The sequence below is a fragment of the Lissotriton vulgaris genome, chromosome 5 (genome assembly GCF_964263255.1).
Source record: "Lissotriton vulgaris chromosome 5, aLisVul1.2, whole genome shotgun sequence".
NCBI classification, from domain to species: Eukaryota; Metazoa; Chordata; class Amphibia; order Caudata; family Salamandridae; genus Lissotriton; species Lissotriton vulgaris.
The window spans coordinates 869,517,410-869,540,081 of record NC_141693.1 but is presented as its reverse complement, the minus strand read 5'-3'; positions in this window follow the sequence as shown (position 1 = coordinate 869,540,081).

The following is a 22,672-nucleotide window of genomic DNA, read 5'->3' as shown; positions in this document are numbered from 1 at the left end:
CACCGATGCAGCCACCACACAGCTCCACCGACAAAGCTCCACAGCTCCACTGATGCACCCAGCTCCACCGATGCACCCACCACACAGCTCCACCGACACAGCTCCACCAATGCACCCACCACACAGCTCCACCTACACAGCTCCTCCGATACACCCACCACACAGCTCCACCGATGCACCCACCTAACAGCTCCACCAAGGCACCCACCACACAGCTCCACCGATGCACCCACCACACAGCTCCACCGATGCACTCACCACACAGCTCCACTGAGGCACCCACGATACAGCTCCACCAAGGCACCCACCACACAGCTCCAGCGATGCAGCCACCACACAGCTCCACCGACACTGCTCCAACAATGCACCCACCACACAGATCCACCAATGCACCCACCACACAGCTCCACCAATGCACCCACCACACAGCTCCACCGAGGCACCTACCACACAGCTCCACCGATGCACCCACCACACAGCTCCACTGAGGCACCCACCATACAGCTCCACCGATGCACCCACCACACAGCTCCACTGATGCACCCACTACACAGTTCCACTGATGCACCCACCACACAGGTATACAGATGCCCCCACCAGACAGCTCCACTGATGCACCCACCACACAGCTCCACCGAGGCACCCACCACACAGCTCTGCCGAGGCACCCACCACCCAGCTCCACGGATGCACCCACCTCACAGCTCCACTGACACAGCTCCACCGATGCACCCACCACACAGCTCCACTGAGGCAACCACTACACAGTTCCACTGACACAGCTCCACCGATGCACCGACCACACAGCTCCGCTGATGCAACCACCACACAGTTCCACCGACACAGCTCCACCGATGCACCCACCACAGAGCTCCACAGATGCCCCCACCACACAGCTCCACCGATGCACCCACCACACAGCTCCACTGATGCACCCACTACACAGTTCCACTGATGCACCCACCACACAGGTATACAGATGCCCCCACCAGACAGCTCCACTGATGCACCCACCACACAGCTCCACCGAGGCACCCACCACACAGCTCTGCCGAGGCACCCACCACCCAGCTCCACGGATGCACCCACCTCACAGCTCCACTGACACAGCTCCACCGATGCACCCACCACACAGCTCCACTGAGGCAACCACTACACAGTTCCACCGACACAGCTCCACCGATGCACCCACCTAACAGCTCCACCAAGGCACCCACCACACAGCTCCACCGATGCACCCACCACACAGCTCCACCGATGCACTCACCACACAGCTCCACTGAGGCACCCATGATACAGCTCCACCAAGGCACCCACCACACAGCTCCAGCGATGCAGCCACCACACAGCTCCACCGACACTGCTCCAACAATGCACCCACCACACAGATCCACCAATGCACCCACCACACAGCTCCACCAATGCACCCACCACACAGCTCCACCGAGGCACCTACCACACAGCTCCACCGATGCACCCACCACACAGCTCCACTGAGGCACCCACCATACAGCTCCACCGATGCACCCACCACACAGCTCCACTGATGCACCCACTACACAGTTCCACTGATGCACCCACCACACAGGTATACAGATGCCCCCACCAGACAGCTCCACTGATGCACCCACCACACAGCTCCACCGAGGCACCCACCACACAGCTCTGCCGAGGCACCCACCACCCAGCTCCACGGATGCACCCACCTCACAGCTCCACTGACACAGCTCCACCGAGGCACCCACCACACAGCTCCACCGAGGCACCAAACACACAGCTCCACCGATGCACCCACCACACAGCTCCACCTATGCACCTATCACACAGCTCCACTGAGGCACCCACCACACAGCTCAACAGAGGCACCCACCACACAGCTCCACAGAGGCACCCACCACACAGCTCCACAGAGGCACCCACCACACAGCTCCACAGATGCACCCACCACACAGCTTCACAGATGCACCCACCACACAGCTCCACCGATGCACCCACCACACAGCTCCACCGATGCACCCACCACACAGCTCCACTGATGCACCCACCACACAGCTTCACCGATGCACCCACCACACAGCTCCACCGAGGCACCCACCACACAGCCCACTGATGTACCCACCACACAGCTCCAGTGACGCAGCCACCACCCAGCTCCACCAACACAGCTCCACCAATGCACCCACCACACAGCTCCACCGATGCACCCACCACACAGCTCCACCGACACAGCTCCACCGATGCACCCACCACACAGTTCTACCGATGCACCCACCACACAGCTCCACTGATACACCCACCACGCAGCTCCACCGAGGCACCCACCACACAGCTCCACAGGTGAACCCACCACACAGCTCCACCAATGCACCCACCACCCAGCTCCACCGATGCACCCACCACACAGCTCCACAGATGCACCCACCACACAGCTCCACAGATGCACCCACCACACAGCTCTACAGATGCACCCACCATACAGCTCAACCGATGCAGCCACCACACAGCTCCACAGATGCACCCACCACACAGCTCCACAGATGCACCCACCACCCAGCTCTATCGATGCACCCACCACAAAGCTCCACTGATGCACCCACCATCCAGCTCCACTGATGCACCCACCACACAGCTCCACCGACACAGCTCCACAGATGCACCCACCACAGAGCTCCACAGATGATCCCACCACACAGCTCCACTGATGCACCCAAGACACAGCTCTGCCGAGGAACACACCACACAGCTCCACAGATGCACCCACAACACAGCTCCACAGATGCACCCACCACAGAGCTCCACAGATGATCCCACCACACAGCTCCACTGATGCACCCAAGACACAGCTCTGCCGAGGAACACACCACACAGCTCCACAGATGCACCCACCACACAGCTCCACTGATGCACCCACCACCCAGCTCCACCGATGCACCCACCTCACAGCTCCACCGATGCTCCAACTAAGCTCCACCAATGCACCTACCAAACAGCTCCACCAATGCACTCACTAAGCTCCACTGATGAACCCACCACACATCTTCACCGATGCACCCACCACAGAGCTCCACTGAGGCACCCACCACACAGCTCCACCGATGCACCCACCATACAGCTCCACCGATGCACCCACCACACAGCTCCACCTACACAGCTCCACGGATGCACCCACCGCACAGCTCCACTGATGCACCCACCGCACAGGTCCACTGAGGCACCCACCACACAGCTCCACGGATGCACCCACCACACAGCACCACTTATTCACCCACCACACAGCTCTACCGATGCAGCCACCACACAGCTCCACCGACACAGCTCCACCAATGCTCCCACCACCCAGCTCCACCGATGCACCCACCACACAGCTCCACCGACACAGCTCCACCGATGCACCCACCACACAGCTCCACCTACACAGCTCCACCGATGCACCCACTACACAGCTCCACCGATACACCCACCACACAGCTCCACCGAGGCACCCACCACACAGCTCCACCAATGCACCCACCACTCAGCTCCACTGATGCACCCACCACACAGCTCCACCGATGCACTCACCACACAGCTCCACCGAGGCACCCACTATACAGCTCCACCAAGGCACCCACCACACAGCTCCGCCGATGCACCCACCACACAGCTCCGCCAAGGCACCCACCGCACAGCTCCGCCGAGGCACCCACCAAACAGCTCCACTGATGCACCCACCACACAGCTCCACTGATGCACCAACTAAGCTCCACCGATGCACCCACCACACAGCTCCACCAATGCACCCACTAAGCTCCACCGATGCACCCACCACACGGCTCCACCGATGCACCCTCCACACAGCTCCACTGATGCACCCACCACCCAGCTCCACCGATGCACCCACCACACAGCTCCACCTACACATCTCCACCGATGCACCCACCACCCAGCTCCACCGATGCACCCACCACACAGCTCCACCAATGCACCCACCACACAAGTCCACCACTGCACCCACCACACAGCTCCACTGATGCAGCCACCACACAGCTCCACCGACACAGCTCCACAGATGCACCCACCACACAGCTCCACCGAGGCATCCACCATACGGCTCCACCAAGGCACCCACCACAAAGCTCCACCGATGCACCCAGCACGCAGCTCCACCGAGGCACCCACCACACAGCTCCACAGATGCTCCCACCACACAGCTCCACAGATGCACCCACCACACAGCTCCAACGAAGCACCCACCACACAGCTCCACCGATGCACCCACCACACAGCTCCGCCGATGCACCCACCAAACAGCTCAGCTGATGCCCCCACCACACAGCTCCGCCGAAGCACCCACCACACAGCTCCGCCGATGCACCCACCACACAGCTCCACCGAGGCACCCACCACACAGCTCCACCGATGCACCCACCACACAGCTCCACCGATGCTCCAAGCTTCACTAATGCACCCACCAAACAGCTCCACCAATGCACCCACTAAGCTCCACCGATGCACACACCACTCAGCGCAACCACAGCATCACTCAGCACCACCACAGCATCACTCAGCGCAACCACAGCATCACTCAGCGCAACCACAGCATCACTCAGCGCAACCACAGCATCACTGGTTCAAATATGTTCTTCCAATGTTTCAAGCTGTTTTCAATCTTTCACGCTTTATTACAAATCACAAAAAGATGTTAATATTTCACTTCTGTTTTTGGATTTTCGTCACAATAAAAAACACTGAACGTAATCTTTACAAAAGTTATTTACAAAAGTTTAAGCTTTTGCCATTACAAATTAAATAAATTATTTAAGTATTAATTATTTTAAAAAATTAAAAGCCATTGTTATTTGTAATATCAATACATCTAAGACACGTAAATACAAAACATGTTGCATTACAAATGCTATAGGAGTCACATTTGCGAAAGTTATAACTATTGGCATTGTAAATGACAAAGCTATTAATTTAGCTATTTAAAAAAAAGACACATAAATAAAAAAAAATCTGTTAGACGGGGACCCGGAGAGTCGGCCGAGGACAGGGGGAGAGGCCTCCGGTGAGGGGCATCTCCAGCGATCGTACAGACAAGTAACTTCCCCCCCACAGATGGACACCACACGAGGATGAGGTCAACACTCTTTATATACGATTCTTGAAGCAAGGTTATCAGCGATACAGTGAGGCCGGGACACGAGGGTCCTCTCAATTCTAGTCTCTGAAGGGGAAAGGGTAGCGGGACAGTCTTGGTACCGGTCTGGTACGGGGGTGGCTAGATGGGTAGCTCACAATCCTCGAGCTTGGAGTTCTGGAAGGTCGGGCTGCGGCAGCGCCGGCAGGCTAGGATGATAAGTCTCGTTTGAGAAGGGCCGCGGCAGCGCCAGCAGGCAAGGCGATTGTTCACACAAGGATGGGCCGCGGCAGCGCAAGCAGGTCCCGACGAAGGTGTAGGTTGCAGAGGGCCGCGGCAGCGCCAGCAGGCAGGAACGATGGTTCACAAGGATGGGCCGCGGCAGCGCCAGCAGGTCCCGACGAAGGTGTAGGTTGCAGAGGGCCGCGGCAGCGCCAGCAGGCAGGAACGATGGTTCACGAGGATGGGCCGCGGCAGCGCCAGCAGGTCCCGACGACGATGTAGGTTGCTGAGGGCCGCGGCAGCGCCAGCAGGCAGGAACGAGGATTCACAAGGCAGGGCTGTGGCAGCGCCAGCAGTCCGTCAAGGATAAGTTCTTCAAGGTGTCTCTCGACTCCAGGATACAACTGCCTTCCTGCTCTGGAGCTGCCCCAGTTATAGGTCTGGCCTCCTTTGATGTCCGGGCCCTCGCGCTTGGAGGTCGGGAGGTCCGGGATGAGGGAGTCCAGACACCCAGCAGGAGGGTGGAGCCAGCGCCCGGGGAGGCTGGGGGCGATCAGCACTTGGCGGGGGAGAGCCATCGACACTCCTGTCTCCCATTGACCTGCCAAGTGGTCCGTTCACCTCCTGGGTGGAGGGTGGTGCCTCGATGTCGGGGCCTGGCCAGGCCCAGGGTTGGGGTCGAGCTGAGGCCACGTGGCCTCGTGGTGCAGTGTCCAAGATGGCGGCTGGGCCGGGGCAATGCTGCTGATGGTGGCCCGGGCCGGCCGATGTCGGGGTGTTCTGGAGCAGGCGTCCCGTTTGGGACGGGTTGCGGGTTGCTTCTGTGGGTTGCCGGGGTGGTTCTTCTGGTGACACCCGGAGAGCCGTTGTTCGAGCCTTATTATGCGGGGAGGGAGCGGCCCCTTCACGAGGCCTGTCCAACATGCGTCCCCCCCAGCTGAAGGCAGGGAGAGTCACCCATCTTCTTGGGTACTCTCCTCGCCGAGGCGGAAAAAGCGTGACAGGCCGTCCGCGTTGGCGTGGTCCTGGCCAGGGCGATGCTACACAGAGAAGTCCATCCCCTGCAAGGAGATGGACCATCGCAACAGTTTTGGGTTCTCCCCCCGCATCTGCATCAGCCATTGCAGGGGTCGGTGGTCTGTCTGTACCCTGAAATGGGTACCGAAGAGGTAGGGCCGGAGTTTCTTGAGGGCCCATACCACTGCGAAGGCCTCCCGCTCGATGGCGCTCCAACGCTGCTCTCGGGCCAGCAGGCATCGGCTGATGAAGGCCACTGGTTGATTGACTCCCTCGGCGTTGAGTTGAGAGAGTACTGCCCCAACGCCATGATCTGAGGCGTCCATCTGGACGATGAATTCCCGGCTGTAGTCGGGGGCCTGGAGCACGGGGGCGGTGCACATGGCGGCCTTCAACTTCTTGAAGGCCGCTTGACAGTCCGGAGTCCAGTTGACGGTTTTGGGGTTTTTCTTGGATGTGAGTTCTGTGAGGGGCCCCACAATGCTGCCATAGTCCTTTACAAACCGCCGGTAGTATCCGGTGAGCCCTAGGAAGGCTCGGACCTCGGTTTGGGTGACAGGAGGTTGCCAGGACTGGATGGCAGTGATCTTGAGCTGAAGGGGGGCCACCAGACCGCTCCCCACTTGGTGTCCGAGATAGGTCACGGACCCCTGGCCAATCTGACATTTGCTGGCTTTGATGGTGAGGCCGGCCTGCTGGAGGGCGTGCAGGACTTCTCGGAGGTGGTGAAGGTGGTCTGCCCAGTGACGACTGTACACAGCGATATCGTCCAGGTAGGCGGCGCTGAATTCTTCGAGGCCCGCCAATACCTGGTTCACGAGTCGTTGGAAAGTAGCTGGAGCGTTTTTCATGCCGAATGGCATCACTTTGAAGTGGTAGTGGCCATCCGGGGTAGAGAAGGCGGATCGTTCTTGGGCCCTGGGGGTGAGGCCGATCTGCCAGTAGCCTGCTGTTAGATCGAAGATGCTCAGATAGCGGGCAGCCCCCATGCGGTCAACCAGCTCATCCGCCCGGGGGATGGGGTGAGCGTCAGTTCGGGTAACAGCGTTCAGGCCCCGATTGTCTACACAGAACCTGAGCTCGGGGGCGACGCCCGGGCGGCAGCCTTGGGGACCAGTACGACTGAGCTGGCCCAGGGGCTGTCGGATGGCTCGATCACTCCTAGGGCTAGCATTTTAGAGACTTCGTCCTGGATGCAGGTGCGCACCCGATCTGGCACTCGGTACGCCCTGTGTCGAATAGGTGGACTATCCCCAGTGTCCACGACGTGAAGGCACCAGGGGGTGACCCGGGGGTGAGGGAGAACAGGTTCGCAAATTGTAGCAGGAGAGCCCGACAGTCTTGGCGTTGTTCCGGGGACAAGGCCTCAGAGAGTCCGACCCCTTCCACTGAGCCATCTTTTTCACGGGTCCTCAGTAGGTCAGGGAGGGGCTCGGAGTCTTCTTCCGTCCCACTATCTGTTGCCATTAGTAGGCTGAGCTCCGAGCGTACGAAGTGGGGTTTGAGTCTGTTGGCGTGGAGGACTCGGAGGGGGTTCCGGGGGGACTCCATGTCTATTAGGTAGGTGACAGGGCCCTTGTGCTCTATCACCTTGAAGGGTCCTGTCCATTTGTCCTGCAGGGCACAAGGTTCGATTGGAGACATCACCCATACTTGCTGGCCTGGTTCGAACTCGATGGAGGAGGCATGTTGATCGTACCATTTCTTCATGTCCTCCTGACTGGCCTCAAGGTTGGCTTTGGTGAGTTCCCTGAATCGCCGGGTCTGGTTGCGGAGGGTCAGGAGATACTTATATACGTCCGGAGGGGTCTTCTGGGGGGCCATCTCCCATCCTTCCTTGACCAGGCTGAGGGGGCCCCGGACGGGGTGTCCGTAAAGGAGCTCGAAGGGGCTGAAGCCGAGGGATTTCTGGGGAACTTCTCGATAGGCGAAGAGGAGGCACAGGAGCAGCACGTCCCATTGGCGACGTAGGGGTTCTTCCAGGCCCATGATCATCCCCTTGAGAGTGCGGTTAAACCGCTCGACCAGTCCGTTTCCTTGCGGGTGATAAGGGGTCGTGAACCGGTAGGTGACCCCGCACTGCTGCCAGAGAGACCTCATGTACTTTGAGATAAAGTTCGTGCCCCTGTCGCTGACGACCTCCCGGGGGAAGCCCACTCAAGAGAAGATCCCCATTAGGGCTCGGCCTACCACGGGTGCAGTCACGGTCCGAAGAGGAATGGCCTCGGGATAGCGGGTGGCGTGGTCCACCAGGACTAGGATGAACCGGTGCCCCTGGGCTGTTCGGGGGTCTAGGGGCCCCACAATGTCTATTCCCACCCGTTCGAACGGGGTGGTGACGACGGGAAAGGGTTGCAAGGGTGCTTTGATCTTTCGGCCGCTCTTCCCGCTGGCCTGGCAGGTGGGGCAGGCCCGGCAGTGGTTGGAGACATCATTTCGCATTTTGGGCCAGTAAAAGTGTGTTACCAGGCGGTTGTATGTTTTGTCTTCTCCCAAGTGTCCAGCAAGGGGGACATCGTGCGCTAAGTTCAAAAGGAAGTCTCTGAAGCGGAGGGGCACCACCAGCACCCGACTGGCCCCCAGCTCAGCAATTCTTTGCTCGCTGTAGAGCAGGTCATTGTCCCATTAAATCCAGTGGGCCCCTGCGGTTTCTCCTGCGTTCTGGGCGAGGGCTTGCTTCCGGAGTCCCTCGAGGGAGGGACAGGTCTTCTGTTCTTGTCGGAATTGTTCCTGGGTGGGACCACCCTCTTGACGCCACTGGGCCAGTTCGGGAAGGTCCTGGAGTTGAACGGGCCCTTCTCCGTTTTGTTCTGGGGGATTGGCACTTAGGGCGTCTCCCTCTGGGACGATCTGGGGAGGAGGTTCTGGCCATTCGGGTTCTTTGGGACTGGGGATGGCGCGGGCGGCCATGGACCGGGTTGTTACGCAGGCCCATTCAGGGAGTCCCAACATCCCCAGGTGCTCTCTTCTTTCGACGGCTGCCCAGGGGGAACTTTCGAGGTCGTTTCCCAGGAGGCAGTCCACTGGGGCATCATCACGGACAGTCACCTTCAGCATTCCGGACACTCCTCCCCACTCAAAGGGGACGCAGGCCATCCGACACAGGCTTTCTGAGTTGTCGGCTGATCGGACGGGGCAAAGGACGTTTGGCAAGATCTGCTCCGGGGTTACCAGATGACAGCGGACCGCCGTCACACTGGCCCCGGTGTCGCATAGGGCTTCAGCCTTGCGCCCATTTATGTTTACCCACTGGCTGTATTTTCTCGTATTGGCGGGTAGGGGAGCCCGCGGAATCATGTCTCTTTCCCCTAGGCAGACCAGGGGCATGGCGGCTGGTTCCCACTCGGGCTGTTCCTGTTCGTATTCTCCATAATCCTCTGGGGCTTGCTCTTCTCCCAGGGCGGCGGCAGCGACCTGGCAGGGTATAGGATTCTGGTTCTTCGGGCAATTAGGGTCGTTGGCATAGTGGCCGGTCCGCTGGCACCGGTGGCAAGTAACGTTGGCTCGGAACCCCGGACGCATCGGGGGGTTTCCCCTGCCGGCCGGGGGCGGGGTGTTGCTGGCGGGAGCCGCCGGGACGGCGTCCCTACCCCGCCCCTGGCCTCCTCCTCTTTGGGGGCGATGGGGACCTTGGTTGGTTCTGTTTGGCTCGCTGGGCCCGTTTCGGGCAACTCGAGTGCTTTCCCATCGGTGAGCTTCGGCGGCGAGTTGCCGAGGTTCAGTCAGTTTACTGTCGAGGAGGTGCTGCCTGAGCTCGACAAAGCAATTGTTGGAGAGGTGCTCCCACACAATGAGGTTAAAGAGTTGTTGGTGGTTACCTGGCTGCCTTTGATCCACCCCTCGAATGCTCTGCTGAAAAAGTTCACGTACTCCACCCAAGTTGTACCCGGGATTCGTTTGCAGTCGCGGAACCGCTGGCGGGGAACATCACTTACAATGCATTTATTACAACGCACTACCATTACAACGCAACCATTACAACGCAAACCATTACAACGCATTGCGCTGCGGGGCGCTCTAGGATAGGGAATATATTTAATTTACTATCCAACACCTTCCCTACTATCCACGGGGACTGGAGTTGGAATAGTAAATTAAATAAATCACTATCCAGCGCTTAAAAGCACTATGCGTTGTAGTGGTATGCGATGTAAAAACCGCGTTGTAACAGCAGGCGTTGTAATAGCCTGCGTTGTAACGACACCAATCCCCGCTGGCGGTACATCTCGGGCGTGAGTCTGTATCGAGTGAGGAGGGCGGCCTTCATGTGGTCGTAGGACGTCATCTGATGGTCCGGGAGTTGCAGCAGGGCGTCGCGCCCTTGGTTGACGAAACTCCCCCATAACCCGGCTCCCCAGTCACTTCGAGAAATCCGGTGGGAGGTCATGGCTATCTCGTAGGCTTTGAACCATTGCTGGATATCGTCGTTCCGATAATATTCTCTGACGACATCCTTGGGGATGTGGACTTTAGGGTCTGTAGTGCCAGGAGTGTTCGGGCGCTCGGGCACCCCGAGATCTTTATTCTGTTTCCGAAACTCTATTTCCGCTAGATTGCGCTCATGTTCGTAGGCCAGTTTTTTCTCTTCTAACTCCCTCTGTTTTTGCTTCTCTTCCCGCTCCTCTCGGAGCCGCAAGTGTTCCAATGTTATCTTTTGTTCCGCCAATTTCAATTCTCCGTCCAACCGAAGTCGCGCCAGCTCTAATTCATGGAGTCTGCTTTTCTCTCGTTCTCGGATCTCCTCCGGGGAGAGACCCGATCTCCTTCCTTCTGTCGGAGCGGTGCTCGTTTCGGGTGCCTCGAGGCTTTGGTTTTGGGGTACGGTCGTACCCGTCTCCGCCCAAGATTCTAGGGCCTTTTTGAAGTCTTCTTTCGTGCTCAGTCCTGTGGTAGCAATGCCTAGTTCTATGCAAAATTGTTTTAGCTCTCTGTGGTTGTATTCTTCTAGTTTCTCCATCTGGAATTTTTCTGTGGATCCGCTCTCTTTTGTTGTCATTGTGGTTGGGTTGTGGGGTGAGTTACTCTCTGTACAATTACGCGTTGGTTCGGATCGCGCCGCTGGCCACCAATGTTAGACGGGGACCCGGAGGTTCGGCCGAGGACAGGGGGAGAGGCCTCCAGTGAGGGCCATCTCCAGCGATCGTACAGACAAGTAACTTCCCCCCCACAGATGGACACCACACGAGGATGAGGTCAACACTCTTTATATACGATTCTTGAAGCAAGGTTATCAGCGATACAGTGAGGCCGGGACACGAGGGTCCTCTCAATTCTAGTCTCTGAAGGGGAAAGGGTAGCGGGACAGTCTTGGTACCGGTCTGGTACGGGGGTGGCTAGATGGGTAGCTCACAATCCTCGAGCTCGGAGTTCTGGAAGGTCGGGCCGCGGCAGCGCCGGCAGGCTAGGATGATAAGTCTCGTTTGAGAAGGACCGCGGCAGCGCCAGCAGGCAAGGCGATTGTTCACACAAGGATGGGCCGCGGCAGCGCCAGCAGGTCCCGATGAAGGTGTAGGTTGCAGAGGGCCGCGGCAGCGCCAGCAGGCAGTAACGATGGTTCACAAGGATGGGCCGCGGCAGCGCCAGCAGGTCCCGACGAAGGTGTAGGTTGCAGAGGGCCGCGGCAGCGCCAGCAGGCAGGAACGATGGTTCACGAGGATGGGCCGCGGCAGCGCCAGCAGGTCCCGACGACGATGTAGGTTGCAGAGGGCCGCGGCAGCGCCAGCAGGCAGGAACGATGATTCACAAGGCAGGGCTGTGGCAGCGCCAGCAGTCCGTCAAGGATGAGTTCTTCAAGGTGTCTCTCGACTCCAGGATACAACTGCCTTCCTGCTCTGGAGCTGCCCCAGTTATAGGTCTGGCCTCCTTTGATGTCCGGACCCTCGCGCTTGGAGGTCGGGAGGTCCGGGATGAGGGAGTCCAGACACTCAGCAGGGGAGTGGAGCCAGCGCCCGGGGAGGCTGGGGGCGATCGGCACTTGGCGGGGGAGAGCCATCGACACTCCTCTCTCCCATTGACCTGCCAAGTGGTCCGTTCACCTCCTGGGTGGAGGGTGGTGCCTCGATGTCGGGGCCTGGCCAGGCCCAGGGTTGGGGTCGAGCTGAGGCCACGCGGCCTCGTGGTGCAGTGTCCAAGATGGCGGCTGGGCCGGGGCAATGCTGCTGATGGCTGCCCGGGCCTGCCGATGTCAGGGTGTTCGGGAGCAGGCGTCCCGTTGGGGACGGGTTGCGGGTTGCTTCTGTGGGTTGCCGGGGTGGTTCTTCTGGTGACACCGGGAGAGCCGGTGTTCGGGCCCTATTATGCGGGGAGGGAGCGGCCCCTTCACGAGGCCTGTCCAACAAAATCATTTATAAGACCAATAGCTCAAACTTTCCTAATGCGAGCCCTATTGCATTTCCAATGCTTCTTTTACATCTGTTCCCGACTTAAATTCCTTCTTGCACCGCCCTTGTACCGATTCCTACCCAGTTTCTCTTGCTGATCTCTTCTTGTCAGCTTTCATTTTCTTAGTAGGACTTGTTTGGCCCATTCTCCTGTCTATCAGGGCATGACCTTAAGCCAGTAAAGACACAGCTATTCATGCAGAATTACTCCTCATAAACTAAAGCTTAGCTGTTGACTACATGCTTGTACATACATCAATCCAACCCAGGGCTCACTTCCTTGTTCACCACTCTGTTGCTTCCCAGGTAGGTTTATGCTATACAAGCACCATAAAATACATTCATACATGCATTCATTTCCATATGCCTTTTACCTCATCCCAGTTCCATAGACCCCTCTTGGCACGACCTTTGTCTATGCGCCTTGAGTGCCTAAATCCACAGAATTTGAAGTGCCTATGGCCGGATCCATAGTTAGTGTGCAGGTGAGTGGGTGATGGAGATGGCCACAGAGAATGGCTTAAGGTTACGACCTGCACCTCGAGCCTGATGGGCAAAGGTCGAGGAATGGCTGCAGCATCTTCTGGGATATGTGGATGGTACACTAGGTGTGGCCATATTCGGCAGCCCGCCTCCAAGGCCGAATTGCACAAATTAAGATCATACATAACGGGCTCTGCAGCCAGGGCAGAGAGCACAGTAACTAGATGCAGGCTGCATCCTGTCGCCAGAACCTGCTGTGCGTGGCCAAAGGCTGTGTGGCAATTGAAGTGGACACATGATGTGGTCCTCTTGTTATGTACGGTGTGCTCTGTGGTTAAAGGAAGTGAATGCAGGGATTGACTGTGAGCAGTGCCTGGCATGCACTGCCAAAGAGCATGTGCTGTGCTGGTGACTCTGGAGTTCTTGATTCAGTACTGAAGTACATAAAACCCCCAAAAACTCTTACTGATAAAAAAATGTTAGAGGGAAGTTATATTTCGTTACTCAGAAAAGAAATAAAAACAATACCAACAACAGCAATAGTAACAGTAATAATAACAATAATAATAATGATAGGATTGTCCACAAAACGTAATTCAAAGGGATATTATAATAATTTGAAGCCTAAAAAATGCTGTGTAGGAAATGGGACCCCCGGCCGGCCAGGACTTGCACCCCAGCCAGTCAGAGACCACCACTCCTATGTAAAATCGACCCCTGCTCGCCCTCTAGGTAACGCGGCGCGGGCAGTCAGGCCTATCTCGGAGGACATGTGAAGCATTTGTGCCCGCACCCACCAACAACAACATCCCGGGCCTCCCACAAAAGGAACTCCACACCAAGGATATGAAAATAGTCTTTGTATTAAGCAGGACACATAGGAACACACATTGTACAAGGTGCCAGGGGCACAGGCAGGGGCTACAGGGAAGAAGGTACAGCGCAGGGCCAAGGGACCACTGCCAGGAATCACATACAGGAGACATCTGGTATTCAGGGGGGAAGGGAGGACAGGATACATAACATCACAGGGGCACCCGTAGAGGTGCAGCACAGAATACTTGCGGGGATCACATTAGTCTTAGTCCATAGCAATCCACAGGCCAGCGGGCCTTTCTGGGGCAAGGTGCCCAAGAGTCTCGATGTTCATGGCAGGCTGCAGGGAGCCCGGGGCAAACCTAAACGTAGCAGTTGCCCACGAAGTGCTGGGCAACTGAGGGACATCGTGGGAGCCTCGCCGGCCCTGGGGGAAAAAGGGGGCCAACTGGTGTAGCCCCTCGGGCTCGAGAACAGGGGGGGGGCGGAGCCTTGCAGGCTCGGATTGGCCAGGGGCATGTAGTGGAGGCTCTCGAGGCTCATGGGGGCAATGGCACGGTGGAGCCTCTCGGGGCTCTGGGGCTGCCATATAGATGGAGCCTCTCGGGGCTCAGAGGCTGACATGTAAATGGAGCCTTCTCGGGGCTCAGGGGTTGAGGGGGCCACAGGTGGAGCCTCGCAGGGCTCAGACCATTGGTGGGGCAGGCGGAGTCCCTCTCGGGGGACTCGGCTTCGTGGGAGGCCTCACGGGCCTTAGGGCACAACCGGAGATTCACTCGAGGGGAGGGGCGGACACCGACAATGTGTCCCGACGCCCCTCCTCTCCATTGCTCGCCGCAGCACTCACCGGTTCTGGTGCGTCGGTCTCCTTTGCTGCGCCAGCCTTCTCCTTGTGCTCCGGGGCTCTCTCCCTCTCGGGAGCCCCGGGGGGAGGTCAGCAGCTTCACGGGGGTATCGCAGGAGCGCGGAGTGGGCTCCCGCCGCTCCTGCTTCGTCGTCCTTCTTCGGCCGGCCTCTCCCCTTCTCTCGGGCCGGCAGCCAATCACGGCGCGGCCTGGGGGATGACGCTAGGGGGGAATCCCGGGCCGGCAGCCAATACCAGCGCAGCCCGGGGATGACATCACTAGGGTCCCGGGCGGCGGCGGTGAACTCGGGGGAAATCGACGAGGAGTGGGCTCCCTCGTAAGGCACAAGGGCAGGGAATAAAGCGAGGTAGGCACTCGCTGGGGGTGTCGAACCTTGGTAGCACGGGGCAAACGCCGGGTGAGCACCGGCTTGTTGAGTATAGCGCTACCAGCGCTCGTGCAGGAGTGAAGCGCCCCAAAGCGGTAGAGGGCAGGAAACAGCGCTTCCAGGCGCGGGGCAGAAGGGACAGCGCTCCCCAAGCGCTAGATGCAGGTTAACAAAGTCCATCGGTAGTCCAGGACCTCAGGGGGGGCCCAGCAGCGCTAAGAAGGGGAAAGGGCCATCCTCAGTCCAGGAGTAGGGCAGGGCCCAGGGAGGCACGCCAACTCTGAGCCCCAGCAGCAGCAGCTCCGGGTAGGTTCAAGTTGAGAACAAGAACAAGTCCAGAGTGTCACAGCACCCTTTTTATACACACATTCTTGGTCTGAAGGGGCAGGCAGGGGTAGAACCAGCTGGAACTGGTTATGTGGGGATTCTTTACACTGGCCAAGCTAGGAACATCAGCCGCACCCCAGGGGGTGGAGCCAGCATTGTCTGGGGAAAACCCAGCCTCATTCATGACACTCAAACCAGACAGTCAATCCACAAGCAGACCCAGGCTCACTCCTCCCCTTACATCAGCATGCTAAACACTCCATTCACCACCGGGGCAGACCCTCCCAGATCCTGGGAGCCAGGCTCACCAGCCAGCCTCGTCCAATCATACGCCAGGCACACATTCCACAAATATGCCAACTTCCAAAAGGGGGACTTCTACACTAGACACGCTCATACCACATATACCGTTGCGCAGCATTCAATCTCACAAGTTCATACATACCAGACTTGACCCTGCACACCCTACGCATCGGGAACTACCGAGGACACATCCATTCCCCATGTATTCCTATGGAAGGGTAGGTCGCTCTCTCTTCACACGCACTCAGAGGGGGAATCACCACCCCCAGGTTACATATACCATAAAAAATTCAGGGGCGGACCTGCCAGATGAGTCGCGTCCAACATGCTGAAATTCGGCCTTTATTGCTATCATTAACATTGTTAATTGATCAATTGATCTGGAAGAGATGTCACTCTTCATGAGCTTCATCCAAGTAGACCCCAAAGTTTTTGCACATTACGGACTGACACTAATTGCCTTATGGTTGGGCATTAGTTGTTGGTCAAGGAAACTGGAGGTGCTCTCAACATTCGAAGTTTTGCTGACGAGGGAAACTGTCCCGAAACCCGGGCCATGTCTCGGGTCCAGAGAACTTGGGGATAATGAGTAACTACTCGCACCAACTGTGGTGAACTACTTTTTACTCGTCCATCTACATGCACTACATGTACCAGAGTGCCAAGGGGCGACCCGGAGGAGTGGCTAGTGGTGTGCGATCCATCTTGGTTGTACTTAAACGGCTCCCGTGAGCCCTGAGCTGACGAGCTCTTGGAGACGCACCTGCGTGCCGGAGAGGCATCAGGGCCTGTGACGGTTACTTGGCGGCCTTCTCATCCACCCCAAACACTGCTCTGCTGACGAGGGAAACTGTCCCGAAACCTAGGCCATGTCTTGCTTCCAGAAAACTTGGGGATAATGTGTAACTACTCGCACCAACTGTGGTGAACTACTTTTTACTCGTCCATCTACATGCACTACATGTACCAGAGTGCCAAGGGGCGACCCGGAGGAGAGGCTAGTGGTGTGCGATCCATCTTGGTTGTACTTAAACGGCTCCCGTGAGCCCTGAGCTGACGAGCTCTTGGAGACGCACCTGCGTGCCAGAGAGGCATCAGGGCCTGTGACGGTTACTTGGCGACCTTCTCATCCACCCCAAACACTGCTCTGCTGGCGAGGGAAACTGTCCCGAAACCCGGGCCATGTCTCGGGTGCAGAGAACTTGGGAATAAAGAGTAACTACTCGCACCAACTGTGGTGAACTACTTTTTACTCGTCCATCTACATGCACTACATGTACAAGAGTGCCAAGGAGCGACCCGGAGGAGAGGCTAGTGGTGTGCGATCCATCTTGGTTGTACTTAAACGGCTCCCGTGAGGCCTGAGCTGACGAGCTCTTGAAAACGCACCTGCGTGCCGGAGAGGCATCAGGGCCTGTGACGGTTACTTGGCGGCCTTCTCATCCACCCAAAACACTGCTCTGCTGACGAGGGAAACTGTCCCGAAACCCGGGCCATGTCTCGCGTCCAGAGAACTTGGGGATAATGAGTAACTACTTGCACCAACTGTGGTGAACTACTTTTTACTCGTCCATCTACATGCACTACATGTACCAGAGTGCCAAGGGGCGACCCGGAGGAGAGGCTAGTGGTGTGTGATCCATCTTGGTTGTACTTAAACGGCTCCCGTGAGCCCTGAGCTGACGAGCTCTTGGAGACGCACCTGCGTGCCGGAGAGGCATCAGGGCCTGTGACGGTTACTTGGCGGCCTTCTCATCCACCCCAAACACTGCTCTGCTGACAAGGGAAACTGTCCCGAAACCCGGGCCATGTCTCGCGTCCAGAAAACTTGGGGATAATGAGTAACTACTCGCACCAACTGTGGTGAACTACTTTTTACTCGTCCATCTACATGCACTACATGTACCAGAGTGCCAAGGGGCGACCCGGAGGAGAGGCTAGTGGTGTGCGATCCATCTTGTTTGTACTTAGACGGCTCCCGTGAGCCCTGAGCTGACGAGCTCTTGGAGACGCACCTGCGTGCCAGAGAGGCATCAGGGCCTGTGACGGTTACTTGGCGACCTTCTCATCCACCCCAAACACTGCTCTGCTGACGAGGGAAACTGTCCCGAAACCCGGGCCATGTCTCGGGTCCAGAGAACTTGGGGATAATGAGTAACTACTCCCACCAACTGTGGTGAACTACTTTTTACTCGTCCATCTACATGCACTACATGTACCAGAGTGCCAAGGGGCGACCCGGAGGAGAGGCTAGTGGTGTGCGATCCATCTTGGTTGTACTTAAACGGCTCCCGTGAGCCCTGAGCTGACGAGCTCTTGGAGACGCACCTGCGTGCCAGAGAGACATCAGGGCCTGTGACGGTTACTTGGCGGCCTTCTCATCCACCCCAAACACTGCTCTGCTGACGAGGGAAACTGTCCCGAAACCCGGGCCATGTCTCGGGTCCAGAGAACTTGGGGATAATGAGTAACTACTCGCACCAACTGTGGTGAACTACTTTTTCCTCGTCCATCTACATGCACTACATGTACCAGAGTGCCAAGGGGCGACCCGGAGGAGAGGCTAGTGGTGTGCGATCCATCTTGGTTGTACTTAAACGGCTCCCGTGAGCCCTGAGCTGACGAGCTCTTGGAGACTCACCTGCGTGCCGGAGAGGCATCAGGGCCTGTGACGGTTACTTGTCGGCCTTCTCATCCACCCCAAACATTGCTCTGCTGACGAGGGAAACTGTCCCGAAACCCGGGCCATGTCTCGGGTCCAGAGAACTTGGGGATAATGAGTAACTACTCGCACCAACTGTGGTGAACTACTTTTTACTCGTCCATCTACATGCACTACATGTACCAGAGTGCCAAGGGGCAACCCGGAGGAGAGGCTAGTGGTGTGCGATCCATCTTGGTTGTACTTAAACGGCTCCCGTGAGCCCTGAGCTGACGAGCTCTTGGAGACGCACCTGCGTGCCGGAGAGGCATCAGGGCCTGTGACGGTTACTTGTCGGCCTTCTCATCCACCCCAAACACTGCTCTGCTGACGAGGGAAACTGTCCCGAAACCCGGGCCATGTCTCGGGTCCAGACAACTTGGGGATAATTAGTAACTACTCGCACCAACTGTGGTGAACTACTTTTTACTCGTCCATCTACATGCACTACATGTACCAGAGTGCCAAGGGGCGACCCGGAGGAGAGGCTAGTGGTGTGCGATCCATTTTGGTTGTACTTAAACGGCTCCCGTGAGCCCTGAGCTGACGAGCTCTTGGAGACGCACCTGCGTGCCGGAGAGGCATCAGGGCCTGTGACGGTTACTTGGCGGCCTTCTCATCCACCCCAAACACTGCTCTGCTGACGAGGGAAACTGTCCCGAAACCCGGGCCATGTCTCGGGTCCAGAGAACTTGGGGATAATGAGTAACTACTCGCACCAACTGTGGTGAAGTACTTTTTACTCGTCCATCTACATGCACTACATGTACCAGAGTGCCAAGGGGCGACCCGTAGGAGAGGCTAGTGGTGTGCGATCCATCTTGGTTGTACTTAAACGGCTCCCGTGAGCCCTGAGCTGACGAGCTCTTGGAGACGCACCTGCGTGCCGGAGAGGCATCAGGGCCTGTGACGGTTACTTGGCGGCCTTCTCATCCACCCCAAACACTGCTCTGCTGCCATGGGAAACTGTCCCGAAACCCGGGCCATGTCTCGGGTCCAGAGAACTTGGGGATAATGAGTAACTACTCGCACCAACTGTGGTGAACTACTTTTTACTCGTCCATCTACATGCACTACATGTACCAGAGTGCCAAGGGGCGACCCGGAGGAGAGGCTAGTGGTGTGTGATCCATCTTGGTTGAACATTCGAAGTTTTGACTCTTTTTACGACCTGCTCAGTGTTCATGGTGGAGTTTGAATCCTGAAAAAGGTATACAGGCTAAATAGGTCTATGTAGAGCCAGCCTTTGCTAAGTTAGCGTCTCCGGCGGAAAATTATTGGCACCCTCACTGTTGCCTCTGAATAATTTTGCGTTCACAGGTCAGTCACTAAGGGCCTTATTACGACATGGGACTGCGTACTTGCAGTGGCGGTCAGACCGCCACCACCCCAGAGGTCCAACTGCTGTATTACAATGGTGGTGGTGGTGGGACCGCCACAAGACTGTCACCACCACCAGGATCCAGGATCCTATTGCGGCAGAGGGGAAAGCAGACGTAATTGTGGCCGCGACAATGCTGGCATCGCTGAGCAAATTCCGACCTGCCTTTACACTGAGCTTTTCATGGCGGAACCCTGCCATGAAATGCTTGGCAGAAAGGCATAGAAAGGGGCCCCTAACAGGGCCCGGGGTAAATCTGCCCACGGGGTGCGTGAGTCGGGGCGCATGATGGCGCTCCCCAAATGTCCATGATGGGGCATTCACTGTGTGACATGCAGGACATAATGCATTCCACACCGTGCACAGACATGCTGCAGATGCTGTCACGGTGGCAGTATGCTGTTTAAGCTCTCCTGTGAGCCAAACATATGTGCTGCCATGACACCACCACACTGCCAGCCCTGAATTCAACTCAGAATCTGGCGGGCGGGTTCACCACAGTCTTGGCGGTTTTCCTGGGACCCCAGGAGTTGTGGTTCTACAGGAAGACCGCCAAACTTGTTTTAGTGATTACATCAAAGCAGTGATTGACATCTGAACATGTACATCTCGGCACCTTCCCTAAGTCAGCTGATTCAATCACGCTGTGGTGTCAGGTTGTTGGTGGGGCAGATGGGGATTTTAGTGCGTGCGGCAGCAGGTGAGAGGGTGATGGGAGCGGAAGCAGGGGTGTTAATGGGCTATTAAAAACAGCACCTGCAGCAAATGATGAAACCTTCTTATTTTGAATTACTGGAGCCAAGGGTGGGGGGTGCTAATATTTGCATGACCTTAATGCTAAGAGCTTCCTGCGCCCCTCCTAAGACTGGCACCCTGAGCCCAGCTCGCCCATGCCAAAAGGCTGCATAGGGTCTGTGAAATTCGTGTGTCACTAAACACCTCATTTACTCTCTCTCTAGCCATTTTGTATATCGTCCTCTTGTAGGTGCTTTGGAGTTTGGAACAGAATTTTGTAATCTGATTACAACTTTGGTTCTTGCAGCATTTCTATTCGTTCTCTGGGGGCTTTAATGAGGCCTGGAGTCCCCAGGATCTAGCAGTCTGGTCAGATCTTATGCTACAGATGGCCTCAGACAAACAGTATATGTGTCCACACATGTTGCTGAACACTCTCTTGATCCCATTTTGTCTCTGAAAATGTTATGTCAGACTCTTCCTATTAACTAGTGGCTTTACTAACCACATAGCTCTTTTGTTTTCTCCGAATCAGTTACACGACCAGTGCAGGGGCGGCTGGTGACATTTGAAAGTGGTGGGCCGTAAACTAATTTGCATATTGCACCGCAGCGATCGAGCGCAGCGAGCGAGCCCGAACCACCTTGCATCCATCCATACATCATTCATGCATCCACCCATCTATCCACCCACCCACCCTGCATCCATACATCATTCATTCATGCATCCACCCATCCATCCATCATGCATCCACCCATCATGCATGCATGCATCCATACATCATTCATGCATCCACCCATCCATCCACCCAACCATCCTGCATCCATACATCATTCATTCATGCACCCACCCATCCATCCATCCACCCATCCATCCATCATGCATCCACCCATCTTGCATGCATCCATCCATACATCATTCATGCATCCACCCATCCATCCACCCACCCATCCTGCATCCATACATCATTCATTCATGCACCCACCCATCCATCCATCCACCCATCCATCCATCCATCATGCATCCACCCATCATGCATGCATCCATGCATTCATCCATACATCATTCATGCATCCATCCATCCATCCACCCATCCATCCATCATGCATCCACCCATCATGCATGCATCCATGCATCCATCCATACATCCATACATCATTCATGCATGCATACACCCATCCATCCACCCATCCTGCAGCCATACATCATTCATTCATGCATCCACCCATCCACCCACCCATCCATCCTGCATCCATCATTCATGCATCCGTCCACCCATCATGCATGCATCCATCCATGCACCCATCCACCCACCCATCCACGAACAATCATTAATGCACCCACCCTGCATCCATCCATCATTCATGTATTTTTATGACCATATAAAAATAAATTATGGACTCTAACAAGCCTTTAGGATCGATGTTGAAGGATGTGCCAGTTTACATATTACATCACCCCTACCTTTTTATGCTGGAAACCTTCTACCGCCCATGTATTTGCCATCCTGTAAGCCCTACGTATGTACTATACAAATTCACATACAAACATACACCAACATGCATGCAATAATAAATGCATATATCATGCTATTCCGTCTCCACCGTTTGCTAACATTTTGACATTTTATAACCTTAGTTCAAAGAGTACATTATATTTGTGGTGACAGTTGTTAACTAATTTTCTGGAAAATGTTTATAAAATGAAATCTGTTGAAGGCTGTTGTTGCAACTATCAAAAAAGAAATTCTGAGAATTTTTGCATTTACAAAACCCCATGCCGTGAAATAAACGGGTGACCTGGTATAGACGTACACATTTCTGCAGCAGATGCTTTAACACACTGAACTATCTCAAGTCATTTGTGCAAGCTAGTTTACTGGAACACCGAAAAACACACACTCTTACCTTGCTGCCGGTCCCGCACACGTCACAGGCTCACAGCGCCCCTGGCCA